A 26760-nucleotide genomic window follows, 5' to 3' on the forward strand; every position below is an offset into this window, starting at 1 on the left:
TTGTTCACTCACTTGTGGCTGCATTTGGGCCTCTTTCCATGCCAATATGCTTCTGCAAGCATACAAATGCTGAAATGTGTATTTGTATGTGATTTTAAAATTTATCTTTGAAAGCGTAATGCTTTGGAAATTATATTTAACTAGGCCACAAAATTTGATGATCAAGAATAGGAAGTTTGAAGTATAAGACTGAAAAAGTAAAAACACATAAGGAAGATAATGAGGGGAATTCAGAATATTTGTGTCAATATGGATTAATATAAACTTGGCTTTCTCTCTGATGCTGCATGCAGCAATAGGAAGGAAAATTGAAAATTCACTCAAGCAAGTGAATTAATAGTGAGCAAAGTTCACTAAAATAGAGTATACTTTGATGTTTCTCTAAAATATGAGTTTTATTATTGTAGTGACACAAATGAATCTTTCTCAAGGGTGAGAACTCCCTGGGTAGTGAACTCAAGACATTTTCACTTTTGTAGTAACATTTTCAAAGCCGTTAAACAAATTTGAAAGAAATAGGTCATCAGCTCTGTTTCGCAATTGGAAAGAGCCTTGGTTAGCCCCAAACAATCAATAGCATAATCACATAAGACATTTTAAAAAACAACGTGGAATCTTCCTCCTTTTTCAAAAGTACCTGAGAAAATTAAGCTCTTGCAGTAGGAGAATTTTTGCTAAATCTCTGCTTGATGTGTATAGCTTAACCTGCTTGGGGGTAGAAAGAAACCAAAAAAAGACCTAATTTATTGCTGGGAGACTTCAGTCTACAGATGGTTCCCACTGCTCTCTTCTGATAAGTTTTTCTTTTTTTTTTTTTTTTTGAGACATAATTTTGCTCTCATTGCCCAGGCTGGAGTGCAATGACGTGATCTTGGCATTCCACAACCTCCGCTTCCCCGGTTCAAGCGATTCTCCTGCCTCAGCCTCCCAAGTAGCTAGGATTACAGGTATGTGCCACCACGCCTGGCTAATTCTGTATTTTTCAGTAGAGATAGGGTTTCTCCATGTTGGCCAGGCTGGTCTCAAACTCCTGACCTCAGGTGATCTGCCCGCCTCGGCCCAAAGTGCTTAGATTACAGGAGTGAATTACCATGCCCAGTCTTTTTTTCTTTTTTTTTTTTTTTTAACCCGGACACCATTTTCCATTTCTTTATTCCCTTCCCGCAAAGGTCAGGACAGTGAAAGGACTGGGCATGGTATAGGGGTTGTAGGAAGGAACATGGTGAAAGTTTTCCTGAAGAAAAACTTTGGCCTTGGAGCTGGACAGTTCAAACCCCTGTTCTGCTGCTAAATGGCTGTGTAAGCTTGGATGATTCACGTAACCTCACCAAGTATTCATTAATAGGGAAAGTAATTCCTAATACAACAGAGGACAAATATCAACCTCCTGCCAGGGACAATTCTGGCCACTGACAGCTAGGTCTCTTCCTTTTTATTCAATAGATCCAGAATTAAACATCACAAGGCAGAGAGTATGGCAGAATTGACTTAAAAAAAACCCCTGCAAATTCAGAACAGAGAATGACTAGTCCAAAAAAAAAAACACTTTAAAAATGCCTAAAAGTGTGGTGTTTTAACTCTGTTTTGTTTTGGAACTAGCCTTTGTGTTTTGGTGTTGTTGATAAAATAGCACCCACTTTAGCCCACAGTGGGTTTTAAATCAGTTGAAAGAGAGGGTGTGAGAGAAACTGAAATAGTCCCTCATTACTTCTAAATGCTGGGTTAGAGGCTTAAGTGGACCTCCTAATACTGAACCACATAATTAGGTAGATGTGCCTACTCAGTCACAGATAGTGCTAGAAAACTGCAGCCCTTCACCACACAGAAGGAACAGACTAGGAACACGTATCCTGTGGTATCTGGCTCCCAAGGGGAAGGAGAAAGGAAGATGCTGAGCTATGCATGCCTAGTTCTTCTTCCAAATTTAGCAATCACGTAACTTGGTCCATCCCAGGGGAGAAACAAGTGAACGTACGGACAGAGGCCAGGGTTTAAACCTTTACAGGTGTCTGTCCATATGAAATACTAAAAATAAAATATGTGCTTCTGTGAGCATCAATCATCTCAAGTCATCCTTGTTCAGTGGAATGAATTGGATTTATAGTAATTTATTGTAAGTAATAGAACTCTATATCAATATCCTTAGTGTTTAAACAATACAGTTCAGCATCCGTATGAACACATCCTGGTTTTATTCTGGAATGGTTTGAAATGAGATATGGTATGTCTGGATTTTCCTTTTCTTTATTAAACCTTTTAACTCATTTAATTTCCAGAGTTAATTGGATTGGTTCCAGGAGAGGGAGGGGAGAAGCCAGTATACATCTGTAATGATCTCTGACAGTGTGACATGGAGCACCGATTTTTACAGCAGTAGTCGAAATTACAGTAATTAAGAGAAAATACCCACATCTTTATAAACAGAGTGTTAACTGACTCAAAAAGAACTTAATGAGAACTTACAAGAGGAAGTGCACTTTTGCCACTGAGTATTAAACATTAATTAAAGTCAGAAGGCAATAGTCAAATTTCCTCTCCACTTCAGTCACTTGGCAAGGCACAGAAATTGGAGAGGCATTAGAATCTGCTGACTTTGCTGGCTCTGACCTTCTGAATGGGTTCTGTAAATTTATGGTCAGTTTTGCTGCTGAATTTTACTTCCTATTAAAGACTGTGGTAAGATTTTGTTTTAGAAACTGAAAGATGGAAGTTTTCAAATGCATAGCATTTTAGAATTGGGTACCTTATTTTAAAAGGGTATTTAAATACCCTTATTTTAAAGATAAGAAAAAAAAAGCCATCTGTGAAATATAGCATGATCCCAATCGTGAAATAAAATATGCACAGAAAATATTGGAAGAAAATATATCAATTTATTACAAATGAATTCCTATGAATGATTAAACATTTGATGAGTTTTTCTTTTCTGTATTTTATATGTATTGGTTTCATAAATGGAAAAAAGTGTTACTTTCTAAAAGTTTGTATATTCTCATGGAATAGGTAATCAGTGCCCCAAAATTGACTACAGGGCACATATAAGAACTAGCTTTTGTTTCTGTTTCTGAGATCTTGGGAATGCTGCAAATTTGAAAAGATGCAAAATACTGATCTTTGAATACCACACTGCACTGTTTTGTTTTGTTTTGTTTTGTTTTACTGAATGACTACAGATACACTTGTCATTTAAATATACAACTATACTTCTGAATGTGTCATTGTGGCTCGGATCCAACATCAAACTCTTGATCTGATAACAAGACAAACTTCCAGAAGCAGACCTAATAATTTTTTTAATTCTGAGTTTAGAACAGACCAATTTGAATGAGGCAGGTCATATAAATGGTCAGATGAATCACCTTGGGAGCTCCAACTCATGAAACATTTTATGTTAACTCTAGGTAAATAAGACAGTGACTTGAGGTGGGTGGGAGGGAGGAATCTTTCCTCATTTTATTCATTCAACTCACTTATTTTGTATTTTTCTCCTGTGAGTTTCTATTAACTTCCTATTGGTCTTCTCCAGTCAATCTACTCTCCCAAAAATTTGATTGCCACTTTGTCCATTGCCTTCGACTTCTGCAGAAAATTGACGATTTAACTCTTTTAGATTATGACTCCCCCTTTTCAGTCTAGCATTTATGGTGTAGTCAGTTGGTTCTGCTTTTAAATAATCTCATTTCCCTAATACATCACATCCCAGTAGTTCCACTGGAATTTACTATCAATTTCAACCTCTCTCCAGTTTTTCTTTTTTTGTTTAAATTTATTAAGTAGACTTACTTACCTTTTCTACTTCTTTATATTTGACATTCTAGGCTTAATTACCTCTTATCTGTTTTACATACCTATTCTTTGCAATGTCTTAAAAAACCCCTTTTTTATACTACACTTACACTACACTTTTAAGTGTGATATATTTTCACCAACTCACTAGTTGGTGAAGCAAGTATTACATCTACTAACAGGTGAAGGAATTTAAGAAACTAAGACCTAAATAAAGGGTGGAGCTCACTCTTTGCTTTCAAAATCCAGGGTTTGTTCCACTGTATCCCTACTGTGTATGATGGACATTTGAACCAGAGCTTTGGTCAGTGTGAGGAGCTTATATTAGGCCTGGAAGGAGACACCTATAGTGGGCATGTGGGTAGGGGAGTTGGCAACATTACTTTACTCATCATTTAGTTTGGTTTTACCTGTTCTCCCTAAACAGCTAGGAACTTCTTGATGGAGTGTGTGCGTATGTGTGTATATGTGTGTGTGCGCGTGTGTACACGCATGCGCCCCTGATAGCAATAAGAAATTATTTCAAACATCCTAGGCAGTCATCTTGAATTTGTCAGCTCTGAGTTAAAAGGAAAGCAGGCTGGGCGCAATGGTTCACGCCTGTAATCCCAGCATTTTGGGAGGCCAAGGAGGTGGATCTCCTGAGGTCAGAAGGTCTAGACCAGCCTGGCCAACATGATGAAACCCCATCTCTACTAAAAATATAAATAATTAGCCAAGTGTGGTGGCACATACCTGTAATTTCAGCTACTTGGGAGGCTGAGGCAGGAAAATCGCAGTATACAGTATAAGATAAAGCACAAGTTCAACTTTTAATGAGCTTAAAGCCTGGCCAGGGACATAGTCTTATCACGTGTTATGACAGGTGGGGGAGTGAGGGGTGGGTAGTGAGGGTTGAAAAATTACCTGTTGGGGACAATGTTCACTGTTTGGTTGATAGGTAAACTAGAAGCCCAGACTTCATCACTATGCAATATATGCATGCCAGAAATCTGCATTTGCCTCCCCCACATATATAAAGATGAAAAATTTAAAAAATAAATAATGACAATGCAAAGGGTCAAGTGCAATCAGAGATGCATTTCCAAATTAGAACAATAGCCCAGAGAAGGGTGTGTCTGGTCAGAAAAGGCCTCATAGAACGGGCAAAATATGTCATCATAAACAGACATCATCAGAGGCAAATTATTAGTTTTGAAGATGGGCTTTTTTTATACACTTAATGTTGCTAAGATTCCAGTTATTGAGGTAAATGTAATACCTACACTTGCTTAATGATAAAATTTTTAATACCAATGTAAATAATATAAATCTTGCCTCTAAACTGAGGTGTTAGAATAACCCATTTCTTTCTTTTTTCTTTTTTTCCCTTCAACATTTATTTTAAGTTCTGAGGTACATGTGCAGGTATGTTACATATGTAAATGTGTTTTATGGTGGTTTGCTGCACACATTAACACATCACCCAGGTATTAAGTCCAGCATCCATCAGCTATTATCCCTGATGTTCTCCTTCCCACCACCACCCCTGCTAGACAGACCTCAGTGTGTGCTGTTCCCCCGATGTGTCCACGCGTTCTCATTGTTCAGCTCCCATTTGTAAGTGAGAACATGTGGTGTTTGGTTTTCTGTTCCTGCTTTAGTTTGCTGATGATAATGGCTTCCAGCTCCATCCGTGTCCCTGTAAAGGACACCATCTCATTCCCTTTTATGGCTGCAAAGTATTCCATGGTGTATATGTACCCCATTTTCTTTATCCAGTCTGCCACTGATAGGTATTTAGGTTTATTCCATGTCTTTGCTATTGTGAATAGTGCTGCAATGAACATATGCATGCATGTATTTTTATAATAAAATGATTTATATACCTTATAGTCCCTGTCATGTGATTACTGAATCAACTGGTATTTCTGGTTCTAGACCGTTGAGGAATCGCCACACTGTCTTCCACAATGGTGGAACTAAGGCTATAGAAACCAAAACAGCATGGTACTGGTACCAAAACAGACACATAGACCAATGCAACAGAATAGAGAACTGAGAAATGAGACCACACACTGACAACCATCTGATCTTCAACAAATCTGACAAAAATAAGCAACAGAGAAAGGATTCCCTATTTAATAAATAGTCCTGGGAGAACTCATTACCTATATGCAGAAAATTGAAACTGGACCTCTTCCTTAAAGCTTATACAAAAATTAACTCAAGATAGATTAAATGTAAAACCCATAACTATAAAAACCCTAGAAGGAAAACTGGACAATACCATTCAGGATTTAGGCATGGGCAAAGATTTCATGATTAAAGCTCCAAAAGCAATAGCAATGAAAGCAAAAATTGACAAATGGAAATCTAATTAAAGAGCTTTTGCACAGAAAAAGAAACGATCATCAGAGTGAACAGACAACATACAGAATGGGAGAAAAATTTTTGCAAACTATCCATCTAATATCCAGAGTCTACTAGGAGTTAAACGAATTTACAAGAAAAGAACAACCCCATTAAAAAGTGGCAAAGGACATGAACAGACACTTCTCAAAAGAAGACATTCATGTGGTCAACAAACATATGAAGAAAAGCTCAACATCACTGATGATTAGATAAATACAAATCAAAGCCGCAATAATATGCCATCTCATGCAAGTCAGAATGGCAATTATTAAAAAGTCCAGAAACAACAGATGCTGGTGAGGTTGCAGAGAAAAAGGAGCACTTTTATATTTCTCCACTTTTTAAAGTCAATGTATATCTGGCACTGAAGCCACCATCACATTAGGCCATAGGAAATGTATTCCCAGTTGTGATTATTGGGGCTCCTCTACGGGACCTAGTGCATCAAGGAGGCCCTCAAGGTGCTGATCTATACTGGTTAGCTCTGCAACACTTTGTGTGCAGCCCACACAATTCCTTCAAGTTCCCATGGCTCTGCTGCTTCTGTGTCACAATTAGGGCACAGGACCTTTCCTGGGGCTTGGAGCTGCAGGGTCCAAGGTCCAGACTCCTTTGGTGCTCCCATGTGGTCATCACCTTTGAGGTCCTCCTACCTCACAGAAGACCTGCCACCCAAGAGGACGTATGTCTCCATTAATAGAAAGACCTACCCATTTTGTTTCTCTTTTCTAGTTTTGGAGAATATGCTTCTTCTTTCTCCCTTCTGACCCTCAAGGACATGCCTCTTCTCTTCCTGCCCCTTCAGGTACCCCAGGATAACCACTTTAAAGAATATAAGCTTTGATAAAACACAAGTGCTGGGGTTTAAATGTTTGTGTTTTCCTCACATTTACATGTTGAAATCCCAGCCTCCAAGGGATGGTCTTAGGAGGTGAGATCTTTGGGAAGTAATTAGGTCTTGGGGTTGAAGCCGTCATCAGTGGGATTAGTTCCTTTATAAGAGACCCAGCAAGCTCTCTCATTCCTTTCTGCCACATAAGAACACAGGGAGAAAACAGTTATCTATGAACTAGAAAGAGGGCCCTCACCAGACACTGAACCTACCAATGCCTTGATCTTGGACTTCCCTGCTTTCAGAACTATGAAAAATAAATTTCTTTTGTTTATAAGCCACCCAGTCTAATGGCCGTTTGTTATAGTAGCAAAAACAGCCTAAGACAACAAGAACAATCAGTAACGTTCAGTAGCTTCAGCTGTTTCCCTTGGCATATATCTCTGTAATTAATAAGGCACACTCTAGCCCTGGCTACTTGCTTGGTATTGAAATGGAATGAGATGAGATGAGTGAGAGAGGAAATAAACACACATGTGTGCACAAATTAATTTATCTAAATATTGTTCTGCCACATAAGCAAAAGGATTCCCAGGAAAACCACCTTTGGGAAAAGCTACCATGATAGTTGTTCATAGTGCAAGCAGCTAAACCATTGTGTCGGAGGGTAAGCTCAGGAAATGAGATTGAAAAGTTATGAAAATAAGCCATGGATTCTTTGGTTCTGTAGAAAGAACATTGAATTGGGAGTCAGGACACCTGAGGTTAGACCTTAGTTTTCTCACTTACTGTATGATCTAGGAAAAATGACTTTAATCTCTGTGGGCCTCAGTCTCCCCAGATGCAAACTAAGGGGTATTGATGGGTTGATCCTAAACATCCTCTAAGCCTCAATATTGACAACTGGTTTGGTAAAAAGAAGAGGATCTATCATTTTTACAAAGCATCTTAATGATCACCAAATCACTGTCTCTAATATCTGACACATTTAAATTATATTGCTTGGTTAGACAGACAGAGGGGACAGCAGGGGGTGAGGGATAATGGTAACTGGGTGTAAGAAGCCTCTAAGAGTGAACACAATGTATAAGCATGGGTGTGTGACATTTCAAAACCATCACAGTCTGACTGCTTTGGGCCCTTCTTTCTTTGTTCATTTGGAGTTATTTTCACTGCATGTTCCTGCTTCATGTTCCGCTGCACAAGTTTCTGCAATTGGGATGAGAAATTCTGGAAAACAGGAATTTATGGGTGAATCCTTGTATGGCAGTGGTCCAGCTCTTGCTTTGGGTGAGCTGTGTGGAATTGGAATGAGCCAGTCAACCCTGCACAGAGAGGTGAGGCATGGCTCTTGTTAAATCCATCTGCAGTGCCTGCTATTTTAGGGAAGCCACAGTGTGAGCAGTGGTAATATTTCACTCCACCAATGGGCCATAAGAAACATTAAAGATGTCATGTACTCTAAAGAAATTGACTTAATGATTCTTCTCACTTAAGGAGGAATTGCTGGCAAAATTCATTCCTTAAATGAGTCCAAATGACAGATTCCTGCACAAACACAAATTCATGCTAACATGCATGAATTAACAAACATACTAACATGGTAAATCCTCACTTATCATCAACAAGATCTTGGAAACTGTGACTCTCAGCAAAATGATGTATAACAAAGCCAATTTTACCGTAGCCTAATTGATATAAACTAGAGCTAAGTGCCTATGGCACATTTCCGGTTACAAAACTATCACCAAGCTTCCAAAGCAAGATATCAAAACACTTAAAATATTAAGCATTGCAAGAAATGTAAATTTTACATACATTTAAGAAATATTAATAAAAAGATAATTATATACTCAGGGTTGAGGGTTGGTATTATTTATCCCAGCAACTCAGGGTGCAAGGCAAGAACCAGCCCAGACAGGACGCCATCCCATGGAAAGGTGCCCTCACACCATACCCATACTCTCAGACTGGGACCACGTAGCATCACCAATTCACCTAATGTGCGCAGCTTTGGGATGTGAAAGGAAGGCAGAGTACCCAGAGGAAACCCACAGACATGGAGAAAGTATGCAAACTTCAACCAGACCACAGCACTGACCAGGAATCAATTTTTTTCCCTCATCAACATTGTAATGAGGCAATGTTATTTGAAGACCTGCGTTTTCAAATAGCATTGCACCCTCAGATCTCCCCTATTCTGTTTATAAACCCCAACCCTAGGTCCAAGAGCACTCAGAAAGAGCTCAATGTGTTCAATTACCTCCACCTGGTCTCTCCCGTGACATGTGGGGCTTATGTGGATTACAATTCAAGATGAGATTTGGGTGGGGACACAAAGCCCAACCATATCAATATTCATACATCATTTTCTTTAAATTGACAGAAGTAAAGTGATCAGTTGTTTGATTTTACACAAATGCCATTTCATTACTTCTCAGGAGAACTCAAGTTATCTCAAAATATAGCATAATTTCCCCATGTCTTTTTTTTTTTTTTTTTTTTTTGAAATAGGGTCTTACTCTGTCACCCAGGCTGGAGTGCAGTGGTGCCATCATAGCTCACTGAAAGCTCAAACTCCTGAGCACAAGCAATCCTCCCACTTCACCCTCCCAAGCAGCTGGCACTACAGGTTCATCTCATGGTGCCCAGCTAAAATTTTTTCTTAATTTTTTTTTGTAGAGATGGGGTCTCACTTTGTTGCCCAGGTTACTCTCAAACTCCTGGCCTCAAATAATCTTCCCACCTCAGTCTCCCACAGCACAGGGATTACCCATGTGAGCCACTGCACCTGGCCCCAGTCCATGTCTTAAATGCATTTCTTCACACTCTTAGGTGGTAGGTTGGGAGAGAGGTAGTCTGTAGCCTCCTTTGAATGTCACCAGTTGGAATAGAAAACCCAAACACTTAAAGTCCTGGTGCTTTACTTAGAATATATCACTATAGGTCCTGTTGGCTGTGGGTAAATAAATGAAAGGATCTAATATCATGGGGTGGGGTCACTTTATGATGAATCATCTCAAACAAATTCTTGAAATTCTGTTTTTTTAATGTTGTGGCCCACACTATTGTATATCAACAAACTATTGTTCCTATGCAAACTCAGGAGAGACTTGCCACCAACAGCTGGTGTCCTCCACAGCAGTTGATTTCCATATTGTTTTGGGATCTGTCATTCTCAGAATAACTTAGGCATTTCAGAGGCAGATATGTGCTTCCTTCTAGGAATATGGCTTTTAAACCTTTGTTAGTGTAAAATGTACTTCACAGACACAATCTGACATAGAACTCCAGTATTAGAAACATACTGAAGCGGAGATACCCCAGGAGAAGCAGTGAAGAAAAAGCACACAGGCTCCCTCCTGGCCCCACCTCATACCATCTTTAAGGCTCTCTCTCAGAAGGCTAGACCTCTGCAGAACCCAATTTGAGGGCTCCTGCTCTAAACTAGCTGTAGAACAAGCCAAATCACATACAATTGCCCATATTCTCTGAGACATGATGGAAAAATGGTAGACTGCAGCATTTGCCTTTTAGCAAAAACCATGCTGGTGTGTATTGGCACATCGCCTAACAGGAATTCCCCTAGGACACACCAACCTGAGGGGAGAGCTGAGTCACCTTATAATGGGACCGTGTACATAGTGCTGGCTTGCCCAGTTTCCCGGGTGTTACTTCAATTACCAAGTTGCTGCAGGGCTGCCCCAGCTGCTGCTAATTTCTCTGAGGACTTGGTGTCATTACCTAAAGAAGTCACGCATTACACTCCTGGTGAAGAAATTGTTTTACCATTGCTACAGATGCTGTTGTTATACGTTGATGCTGATTTTCTACATGGTTTCTTTACTACTAGAATGGCTAAGGATCCCTCCATTACACAGGGGTTTTCTCTTTCCTATTTTCTTTCCTTCTTCCATTCATTTAATCCTTGGGAAAAGGGAAAAGGCTTTGTGTTCTGTCTTATTCAAGCAGTGTTGAGCACATTGCCTGATAAGTAACCGATTCTTAGCAAATGTATATTCTTTGTAAATGTATATTCTTCTAAGATGTTCACTTTTGGAGACAAAAGCACAGGCTTCAGAGTGAAGCAGTCATCAGTGTGAATCTGTGTACTGTTTCCTGCAGGTGGTATAATTTGGGGAAAGTTATTTCACCTCTCTGAGCTTCCATTTGCTCATTTGTAAAGTGGGATAGCAATACTTACCTCAGGGAGGTTGTAGGAAAGAACATGGTGTATGTGACTGGTGTGGCATGCAGTAAGCGCTCAAAAAAGGTAAGTTCCTTTCTTTTCCCCTGGAAGAATGAAGTGCTGTGTTACTTGCAGGGGGTTCAGTCTGGCTCTGCCCTTCAAGGAGTCCCTGTGAGCCAGAGGTTCAAGCCATTCCATAGGAGCCAGCTGGGAAAGCCTCACCAAAGAGCAGGGTGGGACCCATGGATCTGGGTCCACCATACTGTTCTTTCCTGACTAATGGGGTGTCCCTGAACACTTATCTCAAGGAGTTTCCAGCAATGTCAACCAAAGAAAACAGGCCTATGATAAGAATGACACAATGGACTTTGGGGACTTGGGGAGAAGAGTGGGAGAGGGGCAAGGGATAAAAGACAAATATGGTGCAGCACATACTGCTCAGATGATGGTGCACCAGGATCTTACAGATGACCACGAAATAACTTACTCATGCAACCTAATACACCTGTACCCCAGTAACTTATGGAAAGATAGGAAAAAAAGAAAACAGGGCTATGGTAAAGTTGCAAAAATAGAACAGGGAGAGGGTAGTGTTAAATAACGAAAATGATCAAGTGTAGGAGGAATGTTAACAAAATCGGGGTAGAAGCATGTTATTTGTCCCCAACCCAGCATCCATGTCTTCATCTTCTGGGATTATACTTCTAACATCCCTTGAAAAACCACTTCTCACCTTGGGTACATAGTTTGAGGGGGATTAACCCTATCCATTGCTCTAGGGTAGACCGTTCATTGGCTAAAGCCAACAACATATTCAACCTTCTAGCTGCAACTATTGGTTCAGAGATGGGCATATAACTCAGTGAGAACCAATGAAATATTTTCTGAAGCGTAAGAGGAAACAGAGTTAACTTTCTGTAGAGCTACCACAAAAGTGTCTTCTTTTTGGATGGGGTATTGTGAAGCTGTATGACATGAACTACTACCATAAGGGGAAAGTCTAGAGCTGCTAGGCCATGGTGTGAAACATGAAGATAAAGAAAGGCAGTTAAGAAATTAAATTAGGTGAGAGGAGTATGAGGGGATAAAGTTCACATTTAATGTCTTTGTACTGCTGGATCAAGCCTTTTCTGAAGCCTGTATCCATCTGGACTATTAGATTATATAAAGCAATCAGTTTGAAATAAGTTTTCCTGATATTGCTGCTTATTAACTGTGTATCACTTGGCAGGACCTCAATCTCCTCATCTGAAAGAAAAGGTTTAATCGTATCCTTTTATAGTTGAGGTGATGAATAATGAGGAATACATGTAAACCACTGTGCTCAAATGACATTTTTAACATAAAAGTGGTTAGAAGGTAATATAGAAGTATCATCTAGAAGAGTGGTTCTCAATTGAAGCCATTTTGCCCCTCAGTGGACATTTGGCAATGTCTGGAGGCATTTTGGGTTGTTCCAGTTCAAGGCATTTAGTGGATCGGGGCCAAGGATGCTGTTTACATCCTACGATGTACAACGCAGCACCCCTTTCCCCTGCAACCACACATAACCAAGAATTATCTAGCCCCAAACATCACTAATGGCAAAGTTAAGAAACCCAGATCTAGAGGACACATCTACTGATGTCAGTGAAGTGATCAAATTGAGGCGTCCATTGTTTCTGCCAAAACACTACAGGGAAATGAAAAAAGGACATTGGCACAGTGAGCAAGCACATAAGACGGTAACAATAAGGGACAAAACAGAGGGATTCCCTGACTCTCTGCCAAGGCTATGAGAGTTCTACCTGTGAATTTCAGAGTAAATGAAGGTTATAAAAGCCCAGCTGAGGTAATGTATAGATTATGGAGCCCTAGAAAGTGTGAGCTCGATCACTCAATTAGAGCCGATTGCAGCATAGCAAAAAGAGGATAAATACTGTTCAGGTGGGTATGGAGCAAGACACAATCTCAGAACACATGCTCCCTGCATCTTTAAGTATTGTGAGGTGCAGCACGGTCAAAATGTTGAGAACTTCATACCACGAGAAGTAAAACATCTTAGTGTCATTAACGAGCTACTGACTTCCTGTAGGGATTACACCGTTTTATACTAAAAAATACACCTAAACATCTCTGTGCCAAGAGAATTTGCAAATTCTGCCATGGTGAGGAAATAGAACACCACCTAGTTCAGTCTAACAGATATTCCTAGATATAACAGAGAACAACAAAATCATAATCTGGCCCTTTGTAGCATGGATAATTGTCATGAAGTTGCAGAATATTTCAGATTTCAGCATTAAATGCTTCTTTTCTCACGCACCGGGTGGCTGGAGTGAATTCAGTGTCAGGTACCCACCTCCTAGACATGGGACAGAATTGCTTGAAGTAACCCAACTGCCAACCCCCACAGACCATCCATCTACAGTGTCTGGGAGCCCCATCCACCTTCAGTGAGAGGTGAGGACAAGGGAAAGGCAAGGGCAAGCTTGAACAGCAAAGCTTCCGTGACATTAATGCTGATGCTGTGACTTCTCTTCCCCTTTCCCAGTAGGGGAGAAGCTGGATGGAGGAGTGTGTTCATGACATGACCAGTCTAATAACTATCTTTTTTTCTGTTCCTCTGCTGACTTAGTCAATTTCCCTAAAGGACATATAGATGTGTGTGAGTGTGCATGTGTACATGTATCTGGTGGCAGCTTGAATTATCACCGCTCATTACCTTTTTCCCTGTGCTCATTTTAATTGTCTCCGTGACTTTCCTTAGCCACTTATTTGAAAGCATTTCAGTAATTCTTTTCTCATTTCTACGGGTGAAATCTTTATAATAGTCTTTTTATTATCCATGTTTTAATGGTTTTAGTTTGCTACCTGCTGAGATTGCTGTAGTCTTAATCATTACATTTTAAAAGACAGCTGTCAGAAGTTTCTTTAACTGCACAAATAACATGCAAACAGCTGAACTAAAAATGAAATAAACTTTTAATTTCCCATTCTCTGCTAATAAAAATCTTAACAATAACAATAATAGCTAACATTTGAAAGCTTACTATGGGCAAAGCACTGCACTATGCCCTATATATTTTTTCATTTAAGGGTCACATCCTTATGAGATAGGGATTAAAATGTTATCTACATCTATTTTGTAGACAAGGAAACTGAGTCATAGAGAGGTCAAGTACCTCGCTCAGGGTCATGCCAAGCGGTGTCAAACAAGGCAGAGCCACACATCCAGCTGAGAACTAGACTGGTGCCAGAGCTGGAACTCAGAGACTGTATTCTGATTCTTTCGTCTCTGGTTTCTTCTGGTACTTATCATTATGCACATAATAGTTTTTACATTTTTGCAAATACAGCATTGACAGATGTTATTGCCTATTCTTTCCAGTTAATAGAATACTAAAAACACTTTCCATGTTGCTATCTGGTATTCCCAATGTGGATCATTTTTGATCCACATTGATAGTATATTCGTGATATACTATCAAGAATAGTATATTCTTCCAAAAAACTGATAGATCATACTTGAATTGGGCATACTTGTGTTATATGATATTTATATGGTTTTCAGTTTTTCATCTTTTTTTAAAAAAACTAGTGAATATTTTCATGTATGTAGCATTTTCTACTTTTGATTTATTTCTTGAGATAAATTCCTAGGAGTGAAGTTACTGAATCAAAGGGTAAGTGTCTTTTAAAAGTATATATCTAATTCTTCAAATGTGTTCTTCAAATGTTTTCCAAAATTATGCTTGGAGTGAACATTTCTTGAGATACTAGGTTTACCATGATTTTATTAACATAGAAATTTATTATTTTAAGTCTATATTATTTCAATGGCCGTTTTCTGTTAATAGGTAATTGTTTAAGAATTACTGAGGTTAGACAATTCATTAATATATGGTTTTCAATTTCTATAAAACTTCTATATCATATAGACAAAGAATCAATAAACTATGGCTTATGGGCCAAACCTGGTCTACTGCCTGTTGTTATAGATACAATTTTATTGGAATATTTCCACACTCATTCATTTATGTATTATGTATGGCTCCCGTTGTATACTACAACAACAGAATTTAATAGTTTCCATAGAGATTGTAAAGGGCCAAATAATAATATTGAAATTGTATAGTCACTTCTACCTGTGGGTCCCATCAACTTACAGGGTCCAGAGTCTACTTCTACCTGTGGGTCCAGTAATTTACAGGGTCTAGTAAAAATTGAGCATGTGGAACCCCTTGTTAAACAACTTTTGAGAATGTTAAGACAGTGAAAACAGAAGTTTCAACCATTTGCAGGTCACAAGTCCATGAAACTGTCCTTGCCCACAAAGCCTAAAACATTATCATTTGCTCATTTACCAAAAATGTTTGCTGACCCTTGGTATATATATTTAATCCTAAATCTGTTATAACAGGTTAAAATATCTTGTCTATAATTTCCCTTTTTAGTTATGACATTCATGTCAAAACACTGTTTTTTTTTTTAAAGCAGGGCAGTGTTTTTTTTTTTTTTTTTTTTTTTTTAAATTTTTTTTTTTTTAATTTATTTTATTGATTACTACCCCAAAGATCAGACAGTCGAATCTATTCTCTTCTGGTTGTTTAATAATATCACTTCATATATTTAATTTTATTCATAACATTTACTTTAATGTATAGTATTAAATATGGGTTATATGTTAATCTGTTTTAAAATTGAGAATCACAATTCCAATTGTAAATATTTTCCTTATTCATTGCTTAGTAATACTTATCTTACCATAAATGAATTTCTTATATATAACTGGTCAATTTTTGAGCTTTTCAATATATTTCATTAATTTCTGATTTTATTTTTTGTTCTTTAGCTCAGTGGTTCTCAACCAGGAGTAATTTTGCTCCTAAGGGGACATTTTTGGTCATCACAACTGAAGGAGAAAGTGCTACAGGCATCTGATGAGTGGAGTAGAGGCCACGGATGCCACTGAACATGCTGCAGCACACAGGACAGCACCCACAATAAAAAATTTTCTGGCTCCAATTATCAATGGTGCTGATGTTGACAAATCCTACTTTAGCTTTGTATTTTATTTGCTGATGTAAATACCTTAAATGCCATTAAGGGCAGATACTCTTCCTAATTTCTGTTTCTTTTCAAAATATTTATTTGCTTTTGTAAAATTCATTTTGTAAATGAATTTTCAAACAGCTCTGTCAAATGGGATCACATTAATCTAAAAAGCTTCTGAATAGCAAAGGAATCAATCAGCAAAATGAACAGCCAACACTCGGAATGGGAGAAAGTATTTACATAGTACCTGTCTGATGAAGTGCAAATAACCAGTCTATCTAAGGTGTTCAAACAACTCAATAGGATAAAGGAAACAAACAACAAATAATCCAGTCAAAATGGGCAAAAGATCTGAATAGACATTTCTCAAAAGACAACATACAAATGGCCAACAGGTACATTTTAAAAGTGTTCAACATCAGTAATCATCAAATAAATGCAAATTAAAACTCCAATAAGATACATCTCCCATCAGTTAAAGTGGCTTTTAGCCAAAAAATAGGCAAAATCAACGCTGGCAAGGAAATGATGACAGGCAATAACCACTACTAGTGAGGATGTAGAGAAAAGGGAACCTTCACACACTGTTGGTGGGATTGTAAATTCGTACAACCACTACAGAGAACAGTATGGAGGTTCCTCAAAAAACTAAAATTGGAACTATCATATGATCCCGCAATCCCACTGCTGATGCATATCCAAAAGGAAGGAAAATCAGTGTATCAAAGAGATAACCACACTCCCATGTTTACTGCAGCATTATTCAACATAGCTAAGATTTGGAAGCAACCTAAGTGTCCATCAGCAGATGAATGGACAAAGGGAATGTGATACATATACACCATGGTATATTATTCAGCCATAAAAATAAAATTCTATGATTTTCACCAATATGGATGGAACTGGAGGACATTTTGTGAAATGAAATAAACCAGGCACCGAAAGATAAATATCACATGTTCTCATTCCTATGTGAGAGGTAAAAAATAAAAAATGAACTCATGGATATAGAGAGTAGAATTATGGTTACAAGAGGGTGGGAAGGGAAGGATGAGCCAAAAGGCAGCTAATATGAAAATTCATCATCATGATTCCCAGAGTAATTCAAAATATCATCCCTTAATATGAAGAAATAGGTGCCTTCATAAGACTAAAACTGACTGTTTTTGTAAAACCCACCCAAAGACAGAAAATGGATTTTTTGTTTGCTTTGTTTTGTTTTGATTTGATGGAGTCTTACTCTGTTCCCCAGGCTGGAGTACAGTGGCATGATCTCGGCTGATTGCAACTTCTGCCTCCCAGGTTCAAGTGATTCTCCTGCCTCAGTCTCCTGTGTAGCTGGGATTACAAATGGCTACCACATGCCCCGCTAATTTTTGTATTTCTAGTAGAGACGAGGTTTCACCACATTGGCCAGGCTGATCTAGAACTCCTGAAGGTGAGTGATCCACCTGCCTTGGCCTCCACAAGTGCTGTGATTACAGGCATGATCCACTGTGCCTGGCCCCTCCTTTAGCTTTTCAAGCTACAAAGTAATATAGTTTGTAGATTCTTTCCAATGTTTACTTTTATTTAGTTTTTAGAGCATAGGGTTGGACTTCCAAACCAATTTGATGAATAATGCTGATAGAATTAGAAGTATGAAATATTTCTAAATTAAGCAAAATGTTCTTTGGAATATTTATCATTTAAGTCAAAAATAACAACTTTTAATGACTTTCTGCATGAAAAATTAAGCCCGATTTTTGTCTTAAAATACTACTGGCCTTTTGATTTTATTACACAGTACATTCACATGTGTGTATATGTGTATGTGCATGTGTACATATCTACACACCTATCACATGTATAATAAACCTCTAAAAATTAATGTTACATGGCAAAGTGCTGGATATGTACTAGCTAGGTTAGAATATGTTGGCAGTGCCATGATGTACTCAAGGTTACTGGAGTATAAGGAGCTAGTCACAAGCCATCAGGGTTAAAAAGTACCTCTGTAGCAGGTCGAATTGTAATTTCCCCCAGAATTCCTGCAGCATAATGTGATTGATTCTTGAATGGACTTGAACAAAAATATTTCTGACCTAATCCTTAGTCTTTCAGTCCTTCGGTGATAGCAATCCCTAAGTCCCCTTTTTATTACCAGGATCCGTCTTGTCATCTCATCCATCTCTTTATACAGATATTTTTGGAGGCCTTACAGAGCAGTCAAGAGTGACTGAATTGCACATTCTTTTCAGAGATCGAAACTGTAGGCAAACACTTCTCTGTAATCTGACCCACATTTCTGGTTCTTTCTATGAATATAAGGAGTCATAGAAGTTTGCATTATGAGATACTGATGAAAGAAATAATTAAATTCAATTATAACCTTTATTCCTTTCAGTATTTAACCTTATGTGAATAATATTGAGACAATGATACATTTGCATTAGAGGTGTTTATGAGTAAACTAAGTTTCCTCTGCTTTTTCACAGTGTATTTTCCTTGTAGGTACCAAACATCAGCTTTAGAATCTGATTGGCAATATGGAGTAATGGAAGGATCATAAAAATAAACTGCAACCCAAATGGTATATAGTAGAATTGATAAAGAGTATCCTATAAACAAAATGCTAAGATATACCCTAAAGGCTTAGGTGGTCATAGGTTTTCCCATGATTGCTCCAGATAATCAACATGAAAGCACATAGTAACCATGTTGAAACCATACATTTTAATTTATAAAGTTGACACTGAAAAGTGACAGAAACGTAATGCCTATTTATAAATTGTATATGCTTCTGCACTTTTACTGTTTTGTTATTAACCTTAGAATTTCCACATAACATAAGACTTAAACAGATTCCTTATTTTGAATTTAATATAGTGCTTTTAAAAAGTATTTGTGAGCATTATATTTCTTTCTGGTTGCTTACTCAAACTATTTTATGCATTTTGGGATATTCAAATAAGCTCTTGATTTAGTCACTAACATGGATCAAATGTTTAAAGGGTTGAAGAGGTATAAAAATGGCTAAACTATTATAAAAATTCTGACAGACTGTAGAAGAGTGGTAAGTTTGCATTAAAGGGATGATCAAGTAGCCTATGAGATGGGAATAAAACCACTATGAATTTGAACCCTAGCTTCACCATTAGCTGTAATAATCTTGGACAGTTTAATTCACCTCTCTGCATTTCAGTGTCCTCATCTGTAAAGTGAAGGTAATAATAGAATTCACTTCCTAGGCTTGTTACAAGGACTAAAACAAGTTAATTTATGTAAAATATTTATGACTACAATGGGCAGGGAACAGTGAAGAATGAGAATGACTGGCATAAAAGAAATAAAATACCCTAGGGCAAACTGAATAGCACTTCTAGATATAAATACGCACCAAGCTCTTACCAGGAAGGAACAGAATTACACAGGAAATGCGTTACAACTGACAACATTATAATACACTTGTACTCAATGCTCATATTATAGATATCTCTCATTCTTTTCAATATAGATATGTCCATCATATTCAAAGAAGACAACTTCCTATATAGTTATACAATGATCCTTGATAACTCAGAGGGACACATACATCTGCCAATACCTGTTTATATAATCTGGAACCTATAGTTATATACTGACGACAGTACATTGTCCTCTCAAGAGTTTGATCACTGGCCTCATTAACTGTTGTACTAAGAAGAATGATGTTGGAAATTACATTTATTGTAATATGTAGCCATTTGACAATTACTATTATGATCTTCTGGAATTATGTATGTTACCCTGTATATAGTTGGCATTTTGATTTACTACTATCAGATTTCAGAGAATAGAGAAAGCATCTCAAAAGCAATGGAATGTGAGTTAAGAGCAAAGGATGTGGCCAGGCATCGTGGCTCATGCTTGTAATTCCATAACTTTGGGAAGCCAAGGCAGGCAGATAACTTGAGGTCAGGAGTTTAAAACCAGCCAGGCCAACAGGGTGAAACCCAGGTCTCTACTAAAAATACAAAAATTGGCTGGGCATGGTGGCACATGCCTGTAATCCCAGCTACTAGGGAAGCTGAGGCAGTGGAATCACTTGAGCCCAGGAAGCAGAGGTTGCAGTGAGACGAGATGGCACAACTGCACTCTAGGCTGGGTGACAGAGAGTCTGTCTCAAAAAAAAAAAAAAGCAAAGGATGTGGTGTTAGAACAACCTGAATTTGAGCCCTGCCTTCACCGTTAGCTGTATAATCTTGGCCGATTTAATTCACCCCTCTATATTTGTTTTCTCATATGTAAAGTGGAGGTAATAATAATGTCCATATTTCATAGGCTTGTTGTAACGATCAAAATAAGTTAACTTATGTAAAATACTTAACACGGTGTCTGATACATAGTATTAGCTGTTAGCTATTATCATTTATAAATGAAAGATCCATTTTTAGTTTGGATTCTAAGAAGAAAGTTATTCTTTCTGTCCAAAGGACTAAAATCTTTTCATCGTATGAGCACATTAATAATAAATCTCCCAGAAGAACTGAAATCACAGAGAGGGACAGAGTTGCTCTAAGAACAAGCCAGGCCTCGTGTTAAGGAGGTAGGCCTAACTAGTAGAATTCAAATGGACACAACTGAGTAATTAGCCCATTTATAGAATATTTTCTGGCCAAAGACCACTCAGAATACCCCTATAGTTCAACAAGTTTTGTTTGCTTGTTGCAGCAAGGGATAACGCATCCCAAGGGTAACTGTGTGGTCTCAGATACCTCGGTCACTCAGATAAGAAAAAAAAAAGTTTGGTATTCTGTGATTTCGACAATGTTTCGTCTGTTTTCAGATGTGAATTCAGAGTAGTCATGTTTTTGTCTTGATCCATCATGATCACAGAATGGCCTTGTTTGATGATGATGTGTATGAAATTGCTTGCGTTCACAGGAGAACACAAGGCCCAGTTGACAGTACTAGGACAGCTCCTGGGTGGCAGGGCTGCCTTTCTTTTTTTCTTATAATCTTAATGATTCTTATTTCTGACTGAGTAGGTGACCCCTTGTGAGACCCCCAGTCCTATCTTTTCTAAATATTATTTTCAGTATCAACATCTTAATTCTGAAATTAACCAGGAGCAATAAAACCATAATTATAATAATAGGATGAATATAACATTAAATACAATTACAATTATAAATGGAATGATACCTAACTTCCATGCTAAAGATAACGCAGTAGATCGCATTCTTCTAAATTCCAGATTTTTTAAAATTATACTTTAAGTTCTGGGGTACCTGTGCAGATCTTGCAGGATTGTTACATAGTTATACACGTCATGGTAGTTTGCTGCCTCCATCCCCCCGTTACCTGTATTAGGTATTTCTCCTAATGTTATCCCTCCCTAACCTCCCCACCCCCTGCTATCGTTCCCCTAGCCCCTCAGCCCTCAACAGACCCCAGTGTGTGATGTTCCCCTCCTTGTGTCCATGTGTTCTCACTGTTCAATACCCACTTAAGAGTGAGAACATGCGGTGTCTGGTTTTCCGTTCTTGTGTCAGTTTGCTGAGAATGATGGAAACCATCATTCTAAATTCTAGATTTTAAATGCCTCTCCATTTTTACAAACAAAATTATCAACATAAATGTGTTAAATCCATGATACTCATATGTTCAAAGCCGAATTTTGAAGAAAAATTGATTGGAGACTACGATTCCTCTTATAGTCTGTCATAAAGAATGAGAAAAAGAAAAGTCAAGTGCCTCCTACAGAGGACTCAGGAGAGTGGGTGGAAATGACGAGGCACAGGCTTGTCTTCCCAGTCTGTTCTTTAACCACTGCTTACTTCCCATACAAAGCACCACAGAATCCAGGGAACCCCTGAGCCCCCTGGATTAAGGATTGACAGGTGCCCCATTTCTTGTATCATATACCAGATGGTCTCTCTGCAGTGTTCTAAGGAAGTAACAGGGGCTACATTAATTTCTGCAAAGTATATGCAATTCATATACCCCTAAATCAGAGGCACTTTTGTTTATGACAGAATGCCATTGTATATTGTATTGCAGCACCGGCCACCATTTGTAGTGTTAGCAAAACATGGTTGATGATCATAACTTAAAGCAGTTATCAGGACATAGAAAATGTACATAATATTTGGTTTTATAATTCTAAAAATGATGCTACATCTGAAAGAAACTTACAATGTTATGAAAGTAATCCATATACTTCCAGGAAGTATGGCTCATTTTTCACATCTAAGACAACATTGTTCCTGGGCTCATACCTGGGTTAACAGTCACTGCACAATCAAACTGTCTACAGGAATCAATGTCAATCTTGAAGACAGAGCAAATTATTAGATCAGCGAGGCTGTGACCCAGAACATAGCTGATGTGCTATTTTTAAAACTTCTCGCTAAAAAAATTATCCACACTTGCAGTAATTCCTTAGAGTGGCTACCTCAGTAGCTGAAAAATGAACAAACCTGAAATGGTCAGAATCCTTGACATTGATTTGATGTGGAAATCAAATGCTTTGGCTAGCAAGAAAAATGCAGTGTCAATTTCTCAAACTGTGTTGCAGGTTTTACGCTACTCATCTTCATGGTTTAAAACAAACATCAGTCCCTCATTGTGAATTGGTTGATCTTACCTTCTAATGAATAAACAATGAAAAGGGGGTTGTATAAAGGGAAGAAGCACCGATTGTTGGGCTGTGGAGGTGCTGATGGACTGAAGGAGCTAAGAAATCCAAGAAACAACCCTAAAGGGAGTGATAAGGAACAAAGATGTTTCATCCATTCCACAATTAAGGCTGGTCCTGTCTATAACATAACTATGTTGAGTTATCCACACAGCACACATATCTGCCAGACAGGAAAAATTCACAGAGGAAAAAGCCCACCTCTTTGAATCTACAGAACTCATGCTTAGTTTATTCATTTCATTTCAGAGGAAGCTTTGTGGAAAAACTGAGTATGGTTTCTGTAAATGGAACACAGAACACACACATTCTCAAATATTTAGGTGTGTTATAATCACCTGGAAGGCTTGTTAAAATACGAACTACTGGGCCCTACTCCGCAGACTTTCTGATTCATTAGGTTTGAACTGGGTGTTGAGATTTTGCTTTTCTAAACAATTCCAAGGTAATGATGATGCTACTGGTCTCGGACCCGACTTTCAGAAAAACAATTCTTTTTTGTTTTGTGAATTATTTTAGTTTATTAGCTTCTGAGCTGAGGGTAGGCCTCTTTTCTTGCCCAATATTCTCCATGTGCTTTCAATAATTTACAGCAAGTGAATGAGGAAATCAAGGCACAGACAGACTAAATGGCACGCCCAAGTTAGGTCCTGTTTTCCTCTTAGCCTGGCTGACGGTGGGAACCACTAAAGAAGGTGGAAGAGGCCAGCGTGATCTGTCTTTCTAAATGTGAAAGGTACCAAATTACAATGAATTAGAATTTTTGTAGGTCTTTTAGAAAACCACTCCAAAGGCTCCAGTATAAATGTTCTATTTCATTTTCTGACTGCTGTGGGAAAAAAAAAAACAAACCTTAGTGGAATTACCTTTACAAATGTATTAATTTATTCTGCCCCAAGGATATTATATTCAGTGATTTGACAAAACTAATCTGAACTAATAACAGGCACATTTGCTGAGACTAAGCAAATTTTCCAGTAGAGAGCTACTTAGCCATTTGGAACAAATAAAGGTTGAGGCATAAAGATTAAAGAATAGCTGTAATGTCCAAAAGAGGTAAGGGTGTTTACAGAGACATCAGCATAGATTGACAAAAATGCAAAGCCAAGGATGCTAACAAGGAAACAATCACCAGGGAGTGAAAAATTTACCAGGAAATTCTCCATCACTGACAAATGCTCAGTTTCAAGAGACATTCTCCATGTGCATCTCTGGATGACTTTTAATCACTATGTGACAGCCACACCTTCTCAGAGCCTTTGGTTCTATCCAACGGAGTTAGGCAAACAGTGACTGTGCACTCACTTCCACACTGTCCCTTTAAAAATCCTCAAGCTATTCTCACAGCCTACTGGAAGCAATATAAATGAGTAAAATTGGGGAGGATATAAGGTAATAGGTAGCAATGGGACTTGGTTAACCAAAAAAGTTTATGCTCCATTTAAAGGGGAAGCTGCAACCCAGCTTCAGGACATTGTTGCTCTCTGGGATGTGATCCTACTGTTACCAGATCTTTCAATTTTGCAAGAAGCATCAGAACTCGAACTTCCTGATAAACACTGTGTGACCTGAATGTAATATGTTTGTAGGTAGAACAGGACCTCTAACTTTTCATTTAAGACCTTTCCTTAGGCTCTTGGAAGTCCTCCTCTGGTCTTGTTTACCTGGTTATAATTTCCTTCTGGATATATACTCTATCCCCCAGTCCCCGCAAAAGCACTCTTTTTTCAGAATCTCTCAGAGGCACAGAATTCTTCTTCCTCTAATTCCTGAAGGACCACACAGGTAGATAATGGTTCTATCAGGAATTGTCTTTGACTACTTCATATGCTGAGATACAGTCCATTAGCGATGGGTTTGTTATCCATGGTGAATGGGAGTGACCCAGTATCATACAGCCTCATAAGGGGAGCTGACTTAGGGGAAGGAGCTTAGGTTCTAGCCTCCCTAGCCAGCTTACTTCTCACACTCACACTTCATCTCAGGCCCCTGGAATGACTTTCTAAAAAATGCATCTGGCTCCAAGAAAAAAGAATACCCAATTGCTCAGAGCACGAAGACTGCCAATCCCCATTTGGGCTTTGAGAAAAACTGAACCAAGGAATAAAGAGTTTGAAGACAGCTTTGCTTAATTCTTCCAGCTTAGGTACAACTAAAGAATAGAGGGCAGTAATAGTTCTGCAGGTAGTCTGGTCTAATGCTTCTAGCTCCTTTACTGTCTCATTTTCCTTCATTTTTTAAAGGGGGATAAGTGAGGGCAAAGAAAAGATTTGAATATTTAAATTTTTCTTTAAAGGTTTATCTACTCATTCCCTGAGCCAATATTTAGAGTAATTTGACATGGAGCTTACAGTCTATGAAAGATAGACACACACACAATAAAAAAGTAGGCAAATAAAAAAATTAAGAATTATATATTATAAAAAGTACAATCTGGAAAATAATCAGGGTAATGCAAATCAGAGGAAAAATATCTTAGTACTTATTGCATGTTTATATTCCCAACCTAGGGTGGAAAGGGGTAGATGATGTCCCTTTTTGGAAGAATTTAAGTGTCACGGGATTATATTCACTCTAAGTCCCGGCTTGTCAATGGAGGGGTTGCTCTAGTGGTCCACTGTATGCCATTACAAAGGATGTGAAGGCCCTGGTGATGCTTGAAATCTCTTTAGCCCTGGTGGTTCCTTGAAGAAGCTCTGAGTCCTGGAGGAATGAGTACTTTCAGATATAGGTAGTAGTTACAGGGAAAATATAATTAGCTCACATATAGACAGACACTCAACAGTGTCTACAGATGAGCAGGAAAACCTTGCTAGGTGTTGCAGTTGGGAGCTGAATCAATTTTCATTTCCAACGCTTTTCAAGAAGAGACTCTGCTGGTAAATGAGCCAAGTTTAAACCAATTCTGTCCTCCATCCCCACCTCTGCCACCTTGCTGTGGAGCAAGAGAGGCTTGGACAATGTGCCCACAACTCAAAAGCACAGAACAGAAAAGACACCTAAATAGCAAGCAGAGTGCTCAGACTCTGGGAGAAAGCTCAGGCTGCAGAATAGAACAAATGGAGTCTCAGGTTAATAGATCAGAACAGTAGGCATTTTACTATACATCTTCAGATGTCGTCCTGCAGTCCTTACTCAAAGGTGAACTTCCAGAAAGTTAACCATCAGGTTGAGAGTATGAACTTGGAAGTCGTGTGTGTGTGTGTGTGAGTGTGTGTGTGTGTGTAACAAGACTCGGTCCTGAATATCTTCCTGTCCTGAGTATGGATTCAAACATTCACATATTTTTCAAACAATTGCTGTATTTACAAAGTCAGTTTAAAAATATCTCCAGAAATCATTACAGGTCAATAGTTTTAAAATCTTTTCAATCCCATGCTTTTTGAGAAATGGGCTAGTTCCCCTAATCCTGCACATTCACTAAGGCTTTAACAATTCTCCCATTTGCCAGAATCTTTGGGGAAATGTGATGGTATAATTTGTGGGCACACTCTCTTCCCACCATCAGTTGATATTCTCTCTGAGGAGATACAGAGCATGTTCTTCCTCCCAGTTATAAGAAAGATTATGGTAGCTGACTAAAACTAAGCAAGCAGCACCTCTTTGCTTTAGTAAAGCTCATGTTTGTCTGAGCCTGTGATATTTACACAAGCCTATAGGTACAGGTCACTCATAGACCATTTACAGGAGAGTTCAAATATGGTATCACTTCAGTGGCTGGCATAGGGCTGAATACAAAGAAAAGTTTCAATAAGTATGTATTTAATGAATGTTTGTTACATAAAATCTCTGATGGAACAGTTTTAAGGTCACAGGCTAGTCTGTGACATGACAGAGCTGTTACATGGTTATATTTGCCAT

General features: G+C 38.4%; 1 protein-coding gene and 1 long non-coding RNA gene across 2 annotated transcripts in view; both read right to left on the bottom strand.

Annotated features, from left to right (window-relative positions):
- Window positions 1-26760, bottom strand: part of PLPPR1 (phospholipid phosphatase related 1) — a 301713-nt gene that overhangs the window by 106420 nt on the left and 168533 nt on the right. The gene's annotated exons all lie outside the window — the stretch shown is intronic.
- LOC119471121 lies at window positions 5758-8727 on the bottom strand. Its single transcript, XR_005200118.1, has 3 exons — window positions 8716-8727; window positions 6789-6790; window positions 5758-5843 (listed from the first exon to the last, which is right to left on the bottom strand). It is a non-coding gene; the product is annotated as an uncharacterized LOC119471121 (long non-coding RNA).

Source organism: Cebus imitator, unplaced genomic scaffold (assembly GCF_001604975.1).
Source record: "Cebus imitator isolate Cc_AM_T3 unplaced genomic scaffold, Cebus_imitator-1.0 Scaffold51, whole genome shotgun sequence".
Classification (NCBI taxonomy): Eukaryota; Metazoa; Chordata; class Mammalia; order Primates; family Cebidae; genus Cebus; species Cebus imitator.